At 33.2% G+C, this 12,623-nt stretch overlaps 1 long non-coding RNA gene across 1 annotated transcript; it reads right to left on the bottom strand.

Annotated features, from left to right (window-relative positions):
* Positions 1–1,443: 1,443 nt before the first annotated feature.
* LOC134263936 (uncharacterized) lies at positions 1,444–3,736 on the bottom strand. Its single transcript, XR_009991382.1, has 4 exons — positions 3,413–3,736; positions 2,594–2,719; positions 1,878–1,936; positions 1,444–1,692 (listed from the first exon to the last, which is right to left on the bottom strand). It is a non-coding gene; the product is annotated as an uncharacterized LOC134263936 (long non-coding RNA).
* Positions 3,737–12,623: the final 8,887 nt, after the last annotated feature.

The following is a 12,623-nucleotide window of genomic DNA, read 5'->3' as shown; positions in this document are numbered from 1 at the left end:
AAAGTGGTGTTTAAATCTATAAGAAAGATTCTTAACCCCCCAAAATAGGCAATTTGGTGTAATTGTGACACATATATACATTCAATTCTTACAGTTATACATTTCATTTTATGATAGTTTGTACTAATAATATTTAAAATATTTATTTTGAATTTCCTCTGTCAATTTATTCTTAGGAATAAGTTAGGTTTTACAATTTTATAGAATACATTCTGGATTCTTTTCCTATTTTATATATTCAGAAAATAATGAAATTATACATGAAAACATTTCAAGATATGTACAATTAGATGACAAGAAAAAGGTGTGGGGTCATCATCCTTGATTTTGCTTGAAGGTCATTTGAAAAGTTGATGATAAAAATAGATTTTTTCCTCCTGTGGAATTAAGAAAATCCAATATGGTATTTTAAAATTGATGTTTTGGAAAAAGGAGATGAATAGATATGAAAAACAAATTAAGTCTTAAGTTTTATTTTAAAGCAATGTACTAAAGTCAAAAAATAGCAAACTTTTGATCACAAATCACACAAAATATTTATTCCGAATTTCCTCTGTACTCTTAATAAAATGATATTTTAGTCTTTGACAATCGTTCATTTTCATTTAACTTTTTCAATAAAATCATATATTCAGAAAAAGTTATTTTTACAACCATAGGAAAGATAGACGTTGAATGAATCATTTAAAGCACAAAAATGAAGGGGTATTCATATTCATTAAATTGCCAGATTAATTAGCTCGAATTTTCTCATTTTAAAAAATATCATTGAACAAAGAAAATGCTGTCAATATATCATATAGGCTAATAATTTAAGAGACAGGACGGGCGGTTAGATAAATACATTTTCTCTGAAATATGATATGATGTATTATTGTGGAAATAATTGTTGAAATTATTGCCATGTTTCAAAAAACCCCAAAAATTTCAATCCGAATTTCCTCTGTTATAAAATATACTGGTTTCATTATTTACAAATAAGTAAAGGTTCTCAATCGAAATACATGTATATTTTTGAAGAGTTAGGCCAAAACTTTATGTTAGATTATGGAATCTTAATTAATAGATGTATTGTACATGAACAAATATATCACATGCATGTATATATACCAGTGAAGTATAATTATGTATATAAATATTTATCGGCGCCAACACAATTACAATAATTGTTAAAGGCGCAACATACTGGTATAAGAATCAGCAATTATTCATAAAATTTATACAATACACTGTTTCTAGATTTTGAAGCTATACATAAATCATACAATAATATAATTTACACAATAATACACAACAATTATGTATAACAATGATTTCTAAATATATGATATTTCTTAACAAATAAGTGTTATTTTCAGTATTTCTGGACATGTCAGACTATCAAAGGTATATGAGACAGATTTGATACTTTTCCTTTCAATAAAAAAATACATCAACTTCCTTTCAAATGTTACCTTATAATTATTGTATTTTTGGTAGCTGAATTGAAAATAAAAACCATCTTAAATCTCTCCTGTGTTACAAAAAATTTACAAAATCTTTTATTAGGGAGTGTTTATAGGCAAATTTCTCGATCCCCTTTTCTGTGGCAAGGTTATGTGCACTAAGTCTCAAGCTGTTAATGATTGGTCTCTCTGTTCTTTTTTTCTTTGCGTGTGGGGGGGGGGGGTATATCAGTGTAATCTACAGCATCTGAAATCATCAAAAACAACAGTAACTTGATAAAATTTTAGTTTGGTGAATTATGAACCTTTTCTCTTTTGAATATTGATCTGATATTATTTGTTTAAATGCTTCTCAGAAATGATTTTTAATGACTTTGAGGAAAAATCTTAACTTGCTGAAAATTGAGAAAATCATTTTAGTTCATCACTCACTTGATGTGAGAATTTCTTGCTGAACATCTGTTCACCTGCTGAGAGTCCAATTTGTTTGCCTACAATTAAAAAAAAGTATTAAATGTATGTTACATAGCAGTACAAATGCTGCATTACATGTTACAGTGTATTATACTTTCATGTTAAATACTAAAATCTGATAAGTTTAGATGCATCTAACAATCCTTTTTGTTATACCTTTAAGAATGTGTTCCTATACAAATCTATATGAAAAAAAAGTCCAACATTTCTAATGTTTTGCTGAGCGGGCATAAAACAATTGATGTTAAACCACTGATGAGATGTTGGACCGGTTGATGAGATGTTTGACCGCTTACATGTACATCACACAATTGGTGGAGTTAAACTAATTTGCATTTGTTGATGTTTAGCAGTGACTAACGTGAAGTTCAAGACAGTACAAGATACATGTACATCAAAATAAATATTAAAATGAAAGGTATCACAAAACATTTATTGACTGTGTTCTCGGGCAAATACATTTTGTCGATCCTCAGGCAGACAGTTTGGTTCTTGGGTCTGAGAAAAAAAGCATGTTGCCCTTGAACTCAGTCAATAAAATTTGAAATTGACACCCCTTCTGTCAGTTGACAATGGTTTTCTGAAGTGTCAATTTCTATTGAAGACCTCAAAAACATGCACTATTTATATAATTGTTATATACAGTTGTGTTCATATTTCTTATAATTATGTACCTCAATAGTCCATCTGCAAGCAGATTTTGTTCAATCATCCTGCCTAAGTCTGGCCTTCAGTCTTTTTTCAACTACAGGTAGTGTACTAGCTCCTGGGTAAATTAAATACTGTAATGTTGTTTCCTCCTAAGAATTAAACATGAACAGTTCTATGACAATTGTTTTTTAATTTAACAAAAATTAATTTTATGATTAAACAATCAATCTTACCTGTATTTCATTTATTGATTTATAAAAAAAAAATAATGAATGAAGTTTTTTAATATAAATATTTTATTTTATATACCACATTGTATAACAGTGTATAATGTCTTACATTATAAAATTTGTACATGTACTATAAAAAATAATTTAAACCTAAAAATACAGAAAAAAATACAATAATATAAATAATTTCTGAACCATTGTGTTTCATTTTGCTCCATAAATTAGACAACTGTTTGTTTCAATGTTATTGATATTTCCACATGCAATATCCCTATTTTTTCACTTTGATTTGTACTACAGCGGAACACCTTACTTTTCTAGCAACTTGATGATTGTTGTGTCTTTAACAAATAGGACTAGTTAGTATTATATAACTTGTTATAATCATATACAAAAAATGCTATTTTTGTGAATAAATAGTATTCATAAAACTGACGAACAAACGGAAATGATAAATTTCAATCCTCAAATGTTGAACTGTCGATCGCGGGAATAAGCATACGAAATACATCGATTTATAATATCCTTGCGAATTCCCATTTATCAATAAAAACTGTGTAATTCAATTTCAAAATTATAAATTAAATTGCCAGACATATATAACTTACTTACATGTACAATCTTACTGCACAGTGGCACGACATGGCATCAGGCGATCGAGGCAACGTGGGTCTGCAATCTCGCATGTTTGTGACCTTCAAGTTTCTTTTGGTTGATCGGGTGTCCCGGGCATAAAGAAATGGGTGACTTAAAATTGGTTTAATCATCCCTGGGCTTCTACAATGCTTCAATAATGATCACAGCTTATAGATTTTACAAAACAATCCTGTCGGGGTTTTCTACGGGAAACGACCTGGACATGTTGACATTCGCTACGGAACTGCGCATTTTATGGCAATTGTCGCAAATCAAAGAAAAAATTACGAACAACTTATATTTTTAATAGAAATAGATTCAAAAATACATAAATTGATAAATTAATGAATAATTTTTCATTCAGATTGATTAAATATGTAATTTGCATTTTACGACTTGCAAAATCTACGGAGACCCATTGACGACGTAAAATGCTGACAAGAATCCATCCTTAAGGCATTTTCTAGAAAAATGATGGACAATGAGACCCCCTGAAAATCACTAAATCGCGGAAATCTCAAAACCGGAAGTGACGTCATCAAAACAAAAAAAATACTTTCAGCTTTGTTTGATGTTCTATCAGTCCTGAAAGTTTAATTAAAATCTATCCTACCGTTTTCGAGAAATCGCGTGCACAAAATCGGTAAGAAAAAAAACAATAATAATAATAACTAGATGAGAAACTCGTTGCGAGCAACGAGAGGTCTTCCGTCCGATTCCGGCAAGAAAGCGTAAAATCGACCTGAAAAAGTAAACAAAAATTGCACACAAGAGGGAATGAGTTGCCAGCATGAAAATCCAACGAGCTAAATATTACAGTATTGGAACCTCTGCTCTGAATCTTCTTGAATATATCTCTGTACAACAGTGCTTTTTGTCTTAGATTTATTAAAGGCGAGTCACTATTCATAATTTCGCGCCAAACGCTACGAATTAATCATAGCGCCTTTTCTTTGGAATGTTCTATTAAATAGGTGTGATAGCTTCAATGAAATAAAAAATATGTTCTTATAGCCTAAAATTCGAGGATAAGAAAGTACCCGGTATATTAAACACATTTTACAAATTCCATATCGTTTGTAAGCAAGTGACACTAAAGCGGTGAAACAGCTATGGATTTTTAACTTTTTTAAAATTCCCTGTTTATCCCCAAAGTGAACTCTCCCGATTAGTTAAACTTTCATGAAAAGGTTGAACTGTTTCGCCGAAAAAATGCTCGCCTTACGACGGTCAGGGAATTGGATACCATTTATGCTCAATAACTTGAATCAGCTCTTTGAGACAAGAATGCTGATATAAACTCCATTAAACGATCTGTCAAAAAATGGTACTCTTATTTTTGTTTTTTCTATTAGTTTAATATGACACGAATGTGCATCGGAAAGACAGTGGTTAAGTTTTTTACTTACAATTTCATTGATATTCTTTCTGAGAGAGTATTATTCATAACTATGATTTAAGATCTGTTTTTCGGTCATGCACAAGATATTAAGCATCGAATTTCATTTGCATAATATTATTCAGTCTCTTCTTTTTTTTTACTTTGAGATTCAGCCAAAACCCATTATAGAAGATATGTTAGTTTGAAACAGAATTGCGACGTAACTACGAGGTGTCAATCCAAGAGTTCTTTTATATTTCATTTATCCTTATGATACCTTCGTTCAAGCAAACGCTCGGCTGCATCCGTAAACCCCGATTGCGAAATACCGGAGACAGCCGCCATTTTGGACCCGCTTCAGATTTTTGAATGCTTTTATCTGGAGTTTGGATCAATGAATATTCAAACAAATTACAAAGTAAGCATCATAAGAAGGGTTTCTATTAACATACAAAAAATAAATGAAAAATATTGAAAAACAAAAAAGTTAGAAAATATGATATTTTTTAATTTGCATCTCGTAACGACCGGAAGTATTGACGACGCACGAAAAGGTGATTCTGCAAACCAGAAAGTCATGATCTATCATCTCCAATAAGTCTCCATTTCATATACTTAGCTATTTTCGAGAAAAAGGGGCGACAAAATTGCATTTTAAAATCAGGAAATTGTCCATAACTTGGCACCAGAAGAGAATTTTCCAAATTTCTCTTCGGATCTAACAACTTCATATAATGACACATATTTTGTGAAAGTTTTATGAAAAACCGCTGAATAGTTTTCGAGAAATCGCCTGCACAAAATTTTGTCAAAAAAAAAGAATAATAATAAGAACTAGAAACGATCTCGTTGCGAGCAACGAGAGGTCTTCCGTCCGATTCTGAATTAAAAACACCAAAAATCGAGATGAAAAAGTTATTAAAAAAAAATTCGGATATTCGGGGGAGCGAACCCGGGTCGCCCGCGTGACAATCCAACGCGCTACGTATTCAGCCATTGAAAACACCGCTTCAAATATTTAAATGCAAATATCTCGAGATTGCCCTTTTCAATTCTTAAACAAATTACATATTTCTCATTCGCATAAGAGTCACTTTTAAGATAAATAAAATCGTAGAAAAACATTTGAAAACAAAAAAGATGAAAAAATGCACTTTTTAAATTCGCTTCCGGTAGCGACCGGAAGCACCGACGACGCAGGAAATAGGGCTTACGCACATCTAATAACCATGCCCTATGCTCTTAGATAAGTCTCCAGTGCATATTCTCAGCCATTTTCGATAAAAGTGCGCGACAAAATCGCATTTTAAAATCAGAAAACTGGCCATAACTTGGCACCGAAAGCGAATTATTAAATTTCCTCCCAGATGTATCAAGTTCATATTGATGCACATAATTTCTGAAAATTTCATTGAAATCCATTGATTGGTTGCTGAGAAATCGCGTGCACAAAATTTTGGAAAAAAAATAAGAAAAATAATAATAAGAAACAGTAGAATAACTATAAGGTCTTCCGTGAAGACGGAAGACCTTAACTAGATACGATCTCGTTGCGAGCAACAAGAGGTCTTCCGTCCGATTTTGAAAAAAAAGTAAAATTAAGCTAAAAAGGGGATTAAAAAATTTTTGTGACAATGGGGATTGAACCCAGATCGCAAGAGTGAAAAACCAACTCACTTTTTATTTCTATCTCTAGCGCACACCACTACGCTATTGGGACTACTGCTTTGAATGTTCGTGTATATATACTTCTACAATACTACACCTGTATAAGAATCATGAAAGGCGGGCAATTATTCATAATTTTGCGCCAAACGCCACGAGTAAATCTTCGCACCTTTTCTTTGGAATGTTCTATTAAATGGGTGTGATAGCTTCAGTGAAATTAAAAAGAAGAACGTTCCTAAATCCTAAAATTCGAGGTTTAGAAATTATATTTTGCATTCTACACATTCTATATCGTATATAGGTAAGTTAAACTAAAGCAATGTAATTGCTATAATTTAAAACCCTCTTTTTAATTTCCCGTTTATCCCCAGAGTGAACTATCCCTATTATAGTTACACTTTCGTGAAAAGGTTAAAATGGTTCGCCGAAAACATGCATCTCCCTACGACGGTCAAGAAATCGGATACCATTTATGTTTAATAACTTGAATCGTATCGATCTTTGAGAAAAGAATGTTAATTCAAATCACTAGTACATTAAACGATCTTTTTAAAAATATTTTTCTTATTTTGGTCTTTTCTATTAATTTAATATGACACACGTGTGCATGGGGAAACTATGTTTACGTTTTATACTAACTATATAGATCAGTATTGTTTCTTGTATAACTTTTACTCAAACTAAGATTTAAGATCTGTTTTCCGTGGTTCAAAGATAGCAGATATCTATTTCATTTCTACATTTAGTCTATTCTTTTTCTACTTTGATAACCAGCCAAAACCAATTATAGAAGACGTTTGAGAATACCCTGGAATATATCTTTAGTTTGACACAGAATTGTAACGTAATTACCACGTGACAATCAACGTACTCATTTACATTCCATTCATCCTTATGTAACTTTCATTCAAGCAAACGCTCAGCTGCCTCTTTAACCCCCTACTTACGAAATGGCGGAGTTGACAGAGACAGCCGCCATCTTGGGCCCGCTTCAGATTTTCAAATATTAATATCCAGAGTTAAGACTAACCAATATTCAAATAAACTTATATAGTAAGCATCAATAGAAGGGTCTCTATTAGCGTTCCAAAAAGAAATAAAAAATATTGAAAAACAAAAAAGTTAGAAAATACAATTTTTTTTAATTTGCTTGTCGTAACGACCGGAAGTACTGATGACGAACGAAAGGTCGCGTCCTGGATAGTGAATATCACGATCTATAATCCCTAAAAGTTTCACAACGATATCTTTTACCGTTCTTGAGATTATCCGTAGACAAAATGTCATTTTAAAATCAGGAAATGTCCTATAACTTGGCACCGGAAGCGATTTTCCAAAAAATCTCCCGGATATATAAAATTCATATTACGACACATTTTTTCTGAAAATTTCACGCTATTCCACCCAATAGTCTTCGAGAAATCCCGTGCACAAAATTAGAAAGTCAAATATAATAAAAAGAATAATAAGAAACAGTAGAATCACTATAAGGTCTTACGTGAAGACGGAAGACCTTAATAAGAAACAGTAGAATCACTATAAGGTCTTCCGTAAAGACGGAAGACCTTAATAATAATAAGAAACAGTAGAATCACTATAAGGTCTTCCGTGAAGACGGAAGACCTTAACTAGATGAGATCTCGTTGCGAGCAACGAGTGGGTCTTCCGTCCGATTCTTGATGAGATGAGATAAGATTTTGATTGAGATTTTCATTCAAAATTAATGAGAAAGATTGTTAAGAAACACGATTTTGCCTCCATAATCTGTAAAGAGACATTGAACATTACAGACTTAAAAATTCAACTGTTGGCCCCTCACGGGCCTATATATTAGGGATCAGCCCTTTTATATTCATATCATCTTAAAGCTCTCGGGATTTCGTTCACTTTTTGTTCAACAACTATTCAGAGATTCTTTTTCGTTTTCGAGTTATTTGCAAAAGAAATATTTAGGGGCCAGCCCTTCAACTCCCTAATGGGGACGTTTAGCGAAAAATGAAAGATTGTATATTGTTCGAATTCAGAACATGATGATGAACATCTTTTGTTCAATATTACTTATCAAAATATTTCTCACTTTCGAGATATAAAGCGTCAAAGATTTAACATTCTGGCCCCTTATGGCCCCTAATTTTGAGCCATACGACATAAAAATCATAATATATAGTTGTAAATCATTCAGATAAACATTTTTGCTTCAGTAATGTATTACAAAATATTAACTCATAAAGAATTAAAGATTGAAGACTTTTGGCCCCCTTTGGCCCCTAATCTGAGTGCCCAGCCCCTTTTTCTTGATTTCATCTTAAAGCTCTACGGATTTTATCCCTAAATAGGAGTCATCAAGTTTAGTCTCTGCCAGGAACAGCATATCAACAAGATTACGCCGTAAAATGTCTTGAATCTGCTCATACTTTCCCGCGAGACTGTTGATATTAAGATAACCACAGATCAGTTGTGAAGGATGTGTTCTCCTGACTTTAACAAGCTCCTGCCAGATGTCTTGATAGCTATTTTGGTTTTCCTCGTTGGATTCACATTTGTTTATGTTTTGTATCGTTTCCGGTATCTCGATCCCGATCGAATTCATATTTATTGTTTCAGCATCTGATGCTCTTCGTGTGGTGTTATATGACATGATATCTGGTAAAATTGTGCTTTTTTGACATAGCCAGGATGATGATGAAGAAATTTGGCTGCCAGTATAACATTTAATGTGGCATCTTACATTACATTGTGTGCAGATCACTAATTTCTGATTTTTTCGAGTTTGTTTACTGCAAACCAGACAGGGAAATTTTATTGGTCCGGGGTTTGTCGCTATGTCACCCGAAATAAGAATTCTCAATATTAAGACATATTTTCCGACTGAGCCGTGTCTGGGAGATTTCTCGTTGTTGTTGACAAACAAAGGAATTTTTGGCGGGTACAATTTGTACAATAAATATTCGTCTAAAAATTGTTCATAGTTGAAACTGGACTTACAGATGTCATCTATGGATGTTACAGAGTCATCTGTAGTAGCATTTCGATGAGTTGGTGGTGTTAGTCTACATATCATCGATGTGATGACCAGAGCTACTGTCCAGTGAACTGACCGTTCCGCCATTGCTGTACAATTATCACTGAAAATTTTAGCGCTCCAGCTTAAGCTGTTATTGAGTTCTATCACAGACACGGAGGTCGTTTGAATTTTAAGAAAAGGGCGATAACTCTAGACCGGAAGTGATTTTCAAAAACTCCTTCAGCCGGAATTAACTTCAGATAATTCTACACCAACCCTGAAAATTTGAAACAAATCGATCCAAAGATCTTTGAGGAATCGTCGGCACAAAATCTGTGCAGAAAAAAAGAATAATAATAACTAGAGCCGAGCTCGTTGCAAAGCAACGAGTAGGTCTTCCGTCCGGTTTTGACCAGAAGTGCCGGAAGTGACGTGAACAAAAGAAAGCAATGAGCTAAGTAGTCTCTAGTGACTTTATGATTTCAATTTTGCATTAAAACCTTCAAAATAAGCTATTTTTGGCTACTTCCGGTTTGACCAGAAGTGACGTCGACGGATGGAAAGTTAAGATTTAAGCTTCCAGTGACATATGTTGCCCAAAAACCTGTCAAGAACAGCAAAAATATGCAATTTTTGACTACTTCCGGTTTGACCGGAAGTGACGTCGCCGGACGTATTTTAACGAATCCATTAGATAACGCTTGACATTTTGAACAACTTTGCTTCTTTGACGTACGCAAGTGAGTTAAGGCTAAATATGGATATTTCTATGCAAATGAGCTTATAAAAATTCATAAGTTGTATATTTTATGAACAGAGAAAGTTCAAAATGATTTTCTTATACATACTTAGTACCCATAGTTTATTATTGCAAGTGCGCATTATGACGTCATATTGTGACGTCATTGTTCTCTCCCATTCAAGGTAATAATTCACATCAACAAAATCACGTCGGCGCAAGGGCATACCCTATCTTATTTAAAATTAACAATGTATATTATTAAGGAGAATATTCTTAAAATTGATAAAATTGCTGCACAAATCCTATGCACTTTCTCAATTTATAAAAATTTTGGGAAACTTACACTGGACTGTGAATTTTTACCCTGTTTAAACTTATAAATGCACGAATAGTAACTAAACAATTGCAGTGCCGACATTTGTGCAGCAATTTCTTAAATCCTTGGAATATCCTGCATCTTTTTATACCTTGTTTCTGTAAAACAAAGTAAGGTATGCCCTTGCGCCGAAGCGATTTTGTTGATGTTGATGTACAACTTTTGTAGTACAGGTCGATGACGTCATAATATGACGTCATAATGTGTGCTGACTTTCACATGTCATGGGTACAGAGTATGTATTAGAAAACAAAACTTAGGATTTTCTATGTCGTAAGTAGAGCAATTATGGACTTTAATTAGATATTTTACATAAAAAACCTCCATATGTAGCCTTAACTCACATGCGTATTACAAATTCTCAATACTTTTTTAGATATAAAGGAAAAAATTTTGGCCCCTTTTGGCCCTTTATTATAGGGGCCAGCCCCGTATCGTTGATATCTTTCGAAAGATCGTGACATTCTCTACAACTTTTGTTCTGTCTTTACAAATTGTTAACATGTAAAAAGATATTGCAGAAAAGGTGTTAAAAATTTCTAAGACCCTGGTAGAACTTTTTTCGAGCCATAGCGAGCGCCGACGTGCGGCACTTCCGGAGAAAGAGAGTGGTGTGTGACAAAAGAGCACACCTTGCTCTATCATCGCTGAAAATCTTATGTTTCTGTCTTAAGGCATTTTCAAGAAAAATGATGGACAATGAGACCCCCTGAAAATCACTAAATCGCGGAAATCTCAAAACCGGAAGTGACGTCATCAAAACAAAAAAAATACATTTCAGCTTTGTTTGATGTTCTATCAGTCCTGAAAGTTTCATTAAAATCTATCCTACCGTTTTCGAGAAATCGCGTGCACAAAATCGGTAAGAAAAAAAAACAATAATAATAATAACTAGATGAGATCTCGTTGCGAGCAACGAGTGGGTCTTCCGTCCGATTCTTGATGAGATGAGATAAGATTTTGATTGAGATTTTCATTCAAAATTAATGAGAAAGATTGTTAAGAAATACGATTTTGCCTCCATAATCTGTAAAGGGACATTGAACATTACAGACTTAAAAATTCAACTTTTGGCCCCTCACGGACCCTAATATTAGGGATCAGCCCTTTTATATTCATATCATCTTAAAGCTCTCCTTATTTCGTTCACTTTTTGTTCAACAACTATTCAGAGATTCTTTTTCGTTTTCGAGTTATTTGCAAAAGAAATATTTAGGGGCCAGCCCTTCAACTCCCTAATGGGGACGTTTAGCGAAAAATGAAAGATTGTATATTGTTCGAATTCAGAACATGATGATGAACATCTTTTGTTCAATATTACTTATCAAAATATTTCTCACTTTCGAGATATAAAGCGTCAAAGATTTAACATTCTGGCCCCTTATGGCCCTAATTTTGAGCTATACGACATAAAAATCATAATATATAGTTGTAAATCATTCAGATAAACATCTTTGCTTCAGTAATGTATAACAAATATTAACTCATAAAGAATTAGAGATTGAAGACTTTTGGCCCCCTTGGCCCCTAATTTGAGTGCCCAGCCCCTTTTTCTTGATTTCATCTTAAAGCTCTACGGATTTTAAACACTTTTTGTTTTACAACTTTTCAGAGATTCTTTTTCGTTTTCGAGTTATTTGCAAAAGAAATTTTTAAGGGCCAACCCTTCAACTCCCTAATGGGGACGTTTGGCGAAAAATGAAAGATTGTATATTGTTCAGAACATGATTTTGAACATCTTTTGTTCAATATTACTTATCAAAATATTTCTCACTTTCGAGATAAAAAGCTTCAAAGACGTAGCATTTTGGCCCCTTGTGGCCCCTAAATATGTACCATACGACATAAAAACCATAATATATAGTTGTAGATGGTTGAGATAAACATCTTTGTTTCAGTAATGTATAACAAAATATTAACTGATAAAGAGTTATCAAAAAAAAGATTTTTGGCCCCTCTTGGCCCCAAATTTGAGTGCCCAGCCCCTTTTCGGGATCTCATTCCAAAGATCTTAAA

Source organism: Saccostrea cucullata, unplaced genomic scaffold (assembly GCF_032062105.1).
Source record: "Saccostrea cucullata isolate Sc308-1 unplaced genomic scaffold, CSIRO_AGI_Scuc_v1 ctg11121, whole genome shotgun sequence".
In the NCBI taxonomy this organism is placed as follows: domain Eukaryota; kingdom Metazoa; phylum Mollusca; class Bivalvia; order Ostreida; family Ostreidae; genus Saccostrea; species Saccostrea cuccullata.
The sequence above is the reverse complement of the archived record's forward strand: the minus strand, read 5'-3'. Positions and strand labels throughout refer to the sequence as shown.